Here is an 8,050-nt window from a genome sequence, read left to right as displayed (position 1 = left end):
AGTCCCAACCAGCAATATTTATATTGGGTGCACTGAAAGGGCTAACTTTCCAAAGCTGACCAAAATGATTAGTGAAAGTGGAGAAAAAAACTAAACAGAACAATGTGAATTAAAATTGGGAGCTATTCTTTAAGGAGCTTGTTAGAGTGGGCATAAGCCACATTGTATAATTAGCTGAGCTTGCAATGGCCTTCCACTCAACTCGCTGACGTTTCTCCGTGTGCAAATGTGGTAACCATTTTAAAATCTAGACCCAATCAATTACAAAACGTCAGGGAAGATTCTAGGCATCAATGGTCTGATCATTGTGTTGATGGCAGTAAACAAGAGATTCCCATAGGGCTCCCTCCCTCCCTCTTCCCAAGAGCCACCCTCATCCTCTCTCCCCTTTCTGCTCCCGCATCCTCTGCGAACTTTCAAAGATGGATGCCTCGTCATGGCCTTCGCTCATACGGATGTTGCCTAGTGGTCAGGGTTTCGGCCCTTCAGGGGGGAAGGGCACGGCAGATGGTGGGGGAGCCCAGGGCCTCCCACTGGGCTCTGACCTAGGCCACTCTGAGGGCAACACAAGGGGGTGACATTTCCTAACACCCCGCTATTGTCCAAGTTCACAGTTTATCACAGGAAGCTCTGAAGGGTGTCAACTCACTGCTTGGCACCTCTTCACGGCCAGGCGTGGCATGGCAGCTCTCTCCTTCTTGGGGTGACAGTTGCCTCTGTTACACTGACAGATCCCGGTCGTCGGTGGGCGGGATCGAACCGGGGATCTCTGGAGCTTAGTGAATGGGCCTCTACAGCATGAACTAAAAGCCCCCTGGCTGTTAGCGAAGGCTGTAGAGAAGATTCGTTTTATCTCTCCCTCTAAGTGGTCTTGGTGCCACTAGCTGGGAAACACCACCGCACCCAGAAGGTGTGTGGGTTACATACTTCCCCTAGCTGACGAAGCGCGTCCTGACCTTCAGAGACTTCCCAGTTGTAATCCCGGACGACCCCTGTAACGATGCGGCCTCTGGCGGGACACTACTGAGAGTCTCAATTCAGGACAAATTGCTTGGAGCAGGGCAGTCACAGCCCAAGGCTGGGGTTTTTCTACCTCTAAGACAAACCAAACCGGCCAAACAGAGGAGACTTCAGTTTTACCCCACTAGCCCACCACAAGTCACACAAGCAATTTCCCTTGGGCACTGCAGTTTCCCAGTATCACTGCCAGTGCCACTCGTTTTGGGGATGAATGGTTATGAAAACCAATACCCCAATAAAAGAAAAAGGGTTCTCTCAAAGGACCAAGCCCCAGACCCAGGTCAATATACTGTGACGGGGCAAGGCCAGAGGGCTATAGAAAAGTAGTGGGAGATAGATATATTAGCTCCAGGCTAAACAAATCCCTGGTACCAGGTTAAGTGAACTGGCAGCTGCTCCAGGTCAATTAAGACACCGGGGACCAATTAAGAACTTTCCAGAAGGCAGGGAGAATGCTAGGTTGATTGGGACACCTGAAGCCAATGTTAAAAGCCTCCCAGTTAGTCAGGTGGGTGTGCATGTCAGGAGCTGTGGGAGGAAGTTGCGCTGTTGGAGAGACTGAGTAGTACACACCATATCAGCCACAAGGAAGGAGGCCCTGAGGTGAGGGTGAAGTGGAACTTGAGGAAGTGAGGGCTGCTGTGGGGGAAGTAGCCCAGGGAATTGTACACGTCATGTTTCTAAAAGGTCAGCTACCATAGCTGATGCTATTAGGGTCCCTGGGCTGGAGCCTGGAGTAGAGGGTGGGCCCGGGCTCCCCCCCACCTTTTCCCCCTGATTAATCACTGAGACTGGGAGACAACAGAGACTATGCAAGGAAGGATAACTTCTCCTCACCTCCCTTGCTGGCTTATGATGAAAATGGCTCAGTAGACAGTGACCCTTGTCTCTAGAGAAAGAAGGGTTATGTGGAGGGTCACAGTGGGCCTCTGAGGCTAGCGAAATCCGCCAGGAAACGCGGGACCCACGGAGGCAAGGACAGAGCTTTGTCACAATACAAATCAGATCTTACCCACAAATCACGCTGTTGCCAATCCTTTAGAATCTAAAATCTAAAGGTTTAGTCATGAAGGGAAAAAGATATAGATGAGAGCTAGAATTGGTTAAATGAAATCAATTACATACAGTAATGGCAAAGTTCTTGGTTCAGGCTTGTAGCAGTGATAGAATAAACTGCAGGTTCAAATCAAGTCTCTGGAGAACATCCACAGCTGGGATGGGTCATTCAGTCCTTTTATAGAGCTTCAGTTTGTAGTAAAGTCCCTCCGGAGGTATGAAGCAGGATTGAAGACAAGATGGAGGCGAGGCATCAGCCTTTTCTAGTCTCTTGCCATGTGGTCTTTGCTTTCTTTGTCCCAAGGACACTCTATCCAGCACGTGGCATAGAAAAATCTTAGAGTTCTGTCCAGAGGCAGATCCCTGCATACCTTGCTGAGTCACAAGGTGTATCTGCCTTCTCTCAATGGGTCGATTGTATAGCTGATGGTCCTTAATGGGCCATCAAGCAGGCTAGGCAGAGCTGACACCAAATTGTCTGAGGGTGTTCCCCGGAAGCAGAGCACAAGTTTGAAATACAGACAGTATAGAGCCAATAGTCATAACTTCAACTACAAAAATGATACATATACACAGATAGCATAATTATAATCAGCCCATCATAACCGCTCCCTAGACCCCTTACACGACAACCTTTATACAATATTGCCTGCAAATATATAACAGTGGTCGCAACAGTGATCTATAGAGTTACAGATTATGTCAATAACATCACAGGAGGTGACACGGCATCAGTGGACTGACATTGGAATACGGCCTCCAGCTTTGTGTCCTCATTTCAAAAAGATGTTGTGAAATTGGAGCTGGGGCAGCAAAGAGCCACTAAATGTTCTGCGGGCTGGAGAAAAACGCCTTCTCGGGAGCGACTGAAAGAGCTCGACCTGGTCAGCTTATCAAAAGGAGATTGAAAGGGGACTTCATTGAAGTGTTGAAGTGCCTTAATGGAGAGAAGCTATTGGGTATGAAAGGGCTCTTTAATCTAGCAGAGAAAGGCAAAACAAGACCCAATGGCTGGAAGGTGAAAAGAGACAAATTCATATGCCAAATAAGGCACAAATATTCAACAGCGAGGATGATTCACCACAGGAACAAGCTACCAAGGAAAGTGGTGGATTCGCCATCTCTTGATGTCATTTAATGAAGACTAGATCCTTTCTGGAATGTGTTTGCCCCAAAAGTAGCTGTTGTGTCATACAGGAGGCCAGTGATATGCAGGGGGTCAGATTAGATGCTCTAATGGTCTCTTCTGGCCACAAAGTCTACCAATTTCTGAAAAACTGAGTGGAGCATTGGGAGCAGCGTCTGATGTTTTACGGTCTAGCCGGCTTGCTTCCGAGAATGAACGCTCCTTGAGTGGGGTGATCCACAGGGAGTAGCTCAAACCTCCAAAGTGCCTGGCCAGCGGCAGGACATTAGCACAGCAAGGGAGGGATGTGGCAGTGACATCACAAAGGCCTTTTGCAGGACCTCAGACTATTGGTCCAAGGTGATGGGGAGGTGGTGACCTCACAGAGAGATGCTGACATCAGCCAGGCAGGACAGGGGCGAGGGGCCAGGGAAACCTCGCAGACCCCTGTGGCTTTGCTTCAGCAAGTCTTCTTCTCGAGGTCTCTCTTTGAGAGAGTATTAGGGTTCACGTACGTGAGCGCGAGGAGGAACCTCTTTCAAGTTTTCTCCTTTCCTTTTACTGATTTGAGTAGAAAACAGTCGTCCCCTGTTAAGAAGGTAAGAGCCTCCTCGAGGTTTGAAACTCGTTGAGTCTGATCCATCTGGTGACAGCTGAATTCTAGGTGTGGAAAACACGAGCTTAAGGAGGCAGAATTTTATTCTGCACCTAGAATTTTGTCCCTTAGAATCACTGGGGACATTAGGGTTTGTCCTTTTTGTTTCACCTTTTCCTCCATCCCTCCCTCCTTTCTCTTCTTCTCTTGCTTCTTTTGTCCTTTTTCCTGTTCCCCTCCCAACACCAGGAGGGGTGTGTGTGTGTGTGTGTGAGTGAGTGAGTGAGTGTCTGTGTCACGGGGAGAGCTCTGCAGCTCCCACTGTGAGAAGTCCCCCAAAAAATGTGGGGCTGAAATTGCGCTCGGGCAGTGATCCCCACCAGGCCATCCTTTGGGCTCTCTGGTGAGAACCCTCAGCCTCCCATCCTCAGTCTCTACCCTGATTGCCTGAGCAGGGGGTTATTGACAGGGAGGAGACTCAGGTCCTTGTTGTTCTCCTTTGAGACCAAGTAAATAAGTCATAACCAGTCATATGTTTGACGAATTTTGCTGCTTCTCTGCATTAATTGTCTCTGAGCAGTTCATGATTCTCTCTAACATTCCAGTTCTCCTAAAATACTTCCTGAATAATTCCTATCTAGTGTTTTTGGTCTGGAGCTCATTTGAGAACACTTTATTCAGGTCATTCAATGTATGAAATTCAAGATCCGATGGTAAGTTTGAAAATCAGGGCTCTTGGGTCCTATTCCCCACTCTGCCACTGACTGACTGTGTGACCTAAGACAAGTCAATACTCCTTTCTCAACCTTAGCTTCTCCCTCTTTCAAGTAGGGATAATAATGATCCGCTCCTACCTACCTCTCGGTGGGTGGAGGATGGGGATCCATTGGAGAGTGTCACTAGGAGTAGTGCATAATATGAGGTGTCCTATCACGTGTACTCAGATCAGATTATGACATCATAGAATAGCTGAAATATTCTATTTTATTGGTATTTTTTTATTTTGAAATTGTTAAGAGCATCAACTACTTAGCTCAGATTGAAGCAGCTTATCTAATTTTCGAGATCTAAAGTGTTTCCTCTTTGCATGCGACGAGACAATTTAACACACTGTGACAAACAGGAGATGCTTTTGTTTTGCAACAAAATATTTGTGCAAAGAACTTTCATCCCACTTGTTATGATTTCAAGAAACAAACTGGTGTAGTCTGAATGGGATTTTCTGACAGAAACGGGGGTTTCAATGAAATTCCCCACCATCTCAATTCCTGGGCTCTATCCCTGCCCCGGGGGGGGGTTGTGGTCTGTTAGAACGGGAGTCAGGACTGGTGGCTTTTCTTTCTGGCTCTGCCACCGCCTTGCTGTGTAGGCCCTTGGGTAGGTCACTTCCCTTCTCTGTACCTCAGGCTCCTCCCCATCTGTCCAATGGGAACAGGGACAATTCTCAAACTCTGGGCAGTCGTGAGCCTGAGTGAGAGAAGGGGCGCTAAAGCCCTCTGTGAAGGAGACAGGGGAATTTCACGGTGTTTAGCACCAAGGAATTTTAAAGTTTGCTAAAACGTCTAGTCTGCGGAAACAAGAAATGGTCGGGGCCAAATTTTGTAACCACTGCCTTTTTTAAAGCCCATTCAGGGATGTGAGTCCCTGTCTTTTAGGTACCTGGGGTTCTTTACCAGCAGGAGAGAAGAGGTTCCTGCCTCCATTTTTGTGGCCTTAACAAACCAGGTGCTGTGGCCCAGTTCTCGTCTGAGATCCCTGAAAAAGAACATCTTCCCATCCATTCCCAAGACAGGACCTATCTTTAAAAGGGGAACAAAGAGAACCCTGAGACTTACAGACTAGCTAGCCTCACTTCCATAGCTGGAAAGATATTGGAATATATTCTTAAACAATCAGTTTGTCAGTACCTACAGTATAATTTGGTTTTTAGGACTAGTGAGCATGGATTTGTCAAGAACAAATCATTCCAAACCAATCCTATTTCCTTCTTTGGCAGCGTTACGCAGGGCCAGTGCAAGGATGTTTTGTGCCCTAGGCGAAACTTCCACCTTGACCCCCCCATTCCCCCCCTTCTTTCCCCTCCCCTTGTACTGCTTCACTACGGTACAAAGTGGCAATGACAACATCAATATGACAAATGTCAAAAACCTACACACGCATAGTCGCACATAAACATATACACTCAAATACTGAACATACCCACACAATTGACACGAAGTATTCGCGAAATGATACAGCAGCACTTGCCAGAGTCTGAGATCTGAAACAACTCCACAAAAAGAGTTAGCCTCAGTTGACAACCTCTGAAAACTAGTCAACTTAGCACGATAAACAGCCTGTCTGAACGGGGTGACGGCGCGTGCAATGGGGAAAATGACGTCTCTCTCTCTCTCTCTCACACACACACACAAAATCTGGGTACCCAGAGGGGGAGGTTTCCATGGTTGGTAACTATAATGCCTCATGGTGCCCGCTTGTCTCTGCATTGACCAGCTGTGGCTCCAGGTGAGCACTTCCCATAGAAATCCTGAGATGGTTAAACTGCCCCAAGAAATTTAAAAATGTCCTGGGCCAAATGTAGAATGAGGGGGGCAGGCAGGGGTCTCTGAGGCTGCTCGCTATGGGGAGCTGGGGCACCAGCGGGAAGGCTGCGGGGGGCACATGGGGAGGCAGCGGCAGGTACCCAGGTACCCTCAGGCTTTGGGCAAGGAGTCCCGCTCCATCCCGCTAGCGCCCGCCTGCAGCTCCCATCTGGTCTCGTTGAGGCCCTGCTCAGCGAAGGGTCCCGCCTTAGGGGGACAAGCCTGGCACACCTTGTGGGCCCGCAGGGGCTGTGCTCTGCCCCAGAGCAGGCCAGGCCCTGTGCTCCCCGCCCCAGAGGGGGCTGACCTGGCTCCCCACAGGGCCAGATTAACTTTTTGTGGGCCTGGCGCCAAACATATTTGTGGGCCCCCCTGGGGAATGAAGAGGCCAGGGGTAAGAGCACAGCGGGCAGGGTGGATTTGATTTAAATCATTACTTAAATCACTAGTTAGGAAGTCTTGATTTAATCATGGGTTTCTACATAAAAGTGCATTCTTGTTGGTTGTTATAACCTTAATACATATTCTTCACAACTCAGAGATAGACATAGGTTTCATTTTTACAAGGTACACGCTATACATTTTTAAACCATGATTTATTTTGAAAACTTTTCGGATGAGTTTTACAGCTATATCAGAAAATGAATGATTGTTTGGTTATTTCCTTTATCAAAGATAATTGAAGCAGATATTTATGAAGTCATTGGGAGGTGAACTATCTCCAATTCAAGAGGTTAATCATTAATATTTGGAGGATTTTCTTGCCAGGCTGTATTAGGAGGAGAACACCACCTGACAGACATTTAAATTGTTTTACTTAACTAAAACAACAACGTTAAGTATTCTGGATTTTTTTCTTCAACAGCAAACATTATATTTTAACAAAAAAGCATATGTCCCTCACTTCTCACATTTATCTCCAGGCTTCTTCTCCTTGTCCAGATCTATTCGGCCCCCAACAATCTTCTATTCATTGAACTTTTTGAAACTTTTCTCTTTTGAAGAGAGGTAAGGGGTTGACCCTGTGTACACAAATTTGCAGAGGGACAATAGGGTTGAGGTCTGTTATTTCTCACCTCTATACAGTATTTATTTAAAAACATTTTTGCTGTTAACAAGCATGTTACTTCTGGAGACACAAATCCACAGTTTGAGAACTGCAAAATTAAGCATCTTGATGGGGGCATTCTAGACTGAGCACTGAATCCCATTGGGTAGATAGAAAAATTAACCTAAATAATCTATACAGAAGCCCCTGGAACCCCATAAGATTGGGTCCCTAATCCATGAACTATTGGAACTCATTTACAAAACTTTTCTTAAACATTACATGAATATGTTGTCTCATACTATAGAATTAGAATTTATAATCCCTATTCCGTGATATAATGTATCTTAATTAATTAATCTTTAAATAGTTTTTTTCCCTCAAAAATCCGATTTAAATTCAATTTTTTGATTTTTTTTTTTGAGTCATTGATTTTTATCCACCCTGACAGCTGGGCATGGTCGGGGGAAGGATTGGTCCTCACCTGGAGCAAGGCAGGAGCCGGGGCAAGATGAACACAGTGGGTCATGGGGGGAGGATTAGTCCCTGCTGACTGGAGCAAGGCAGGGGCTGGGGGCAAAAGTACAGCAGGGCAGGAGCTAGGGCTGGCCTTGGGCAAGGGA

The sequence above is a fragment of the Chelonia mydas genome, chromosome 6 (assembly GCF_015237465.2).
Source record: "Chelonia mydas isolate rCheMyd1 chromosome 6, rCheMyd1.pri.v2, whole genome shotgun sequence".
Lineage (NCBI taxonomy): Eukaryota > Metazoa > Chordata > Testudines > Cheloniidae > Chelonia > Chelonia mydas.
The sequence above is the reverse complement of the archived record's forward strand: the minus strand, read 5'-3'. Positions refer to the sequence as shown.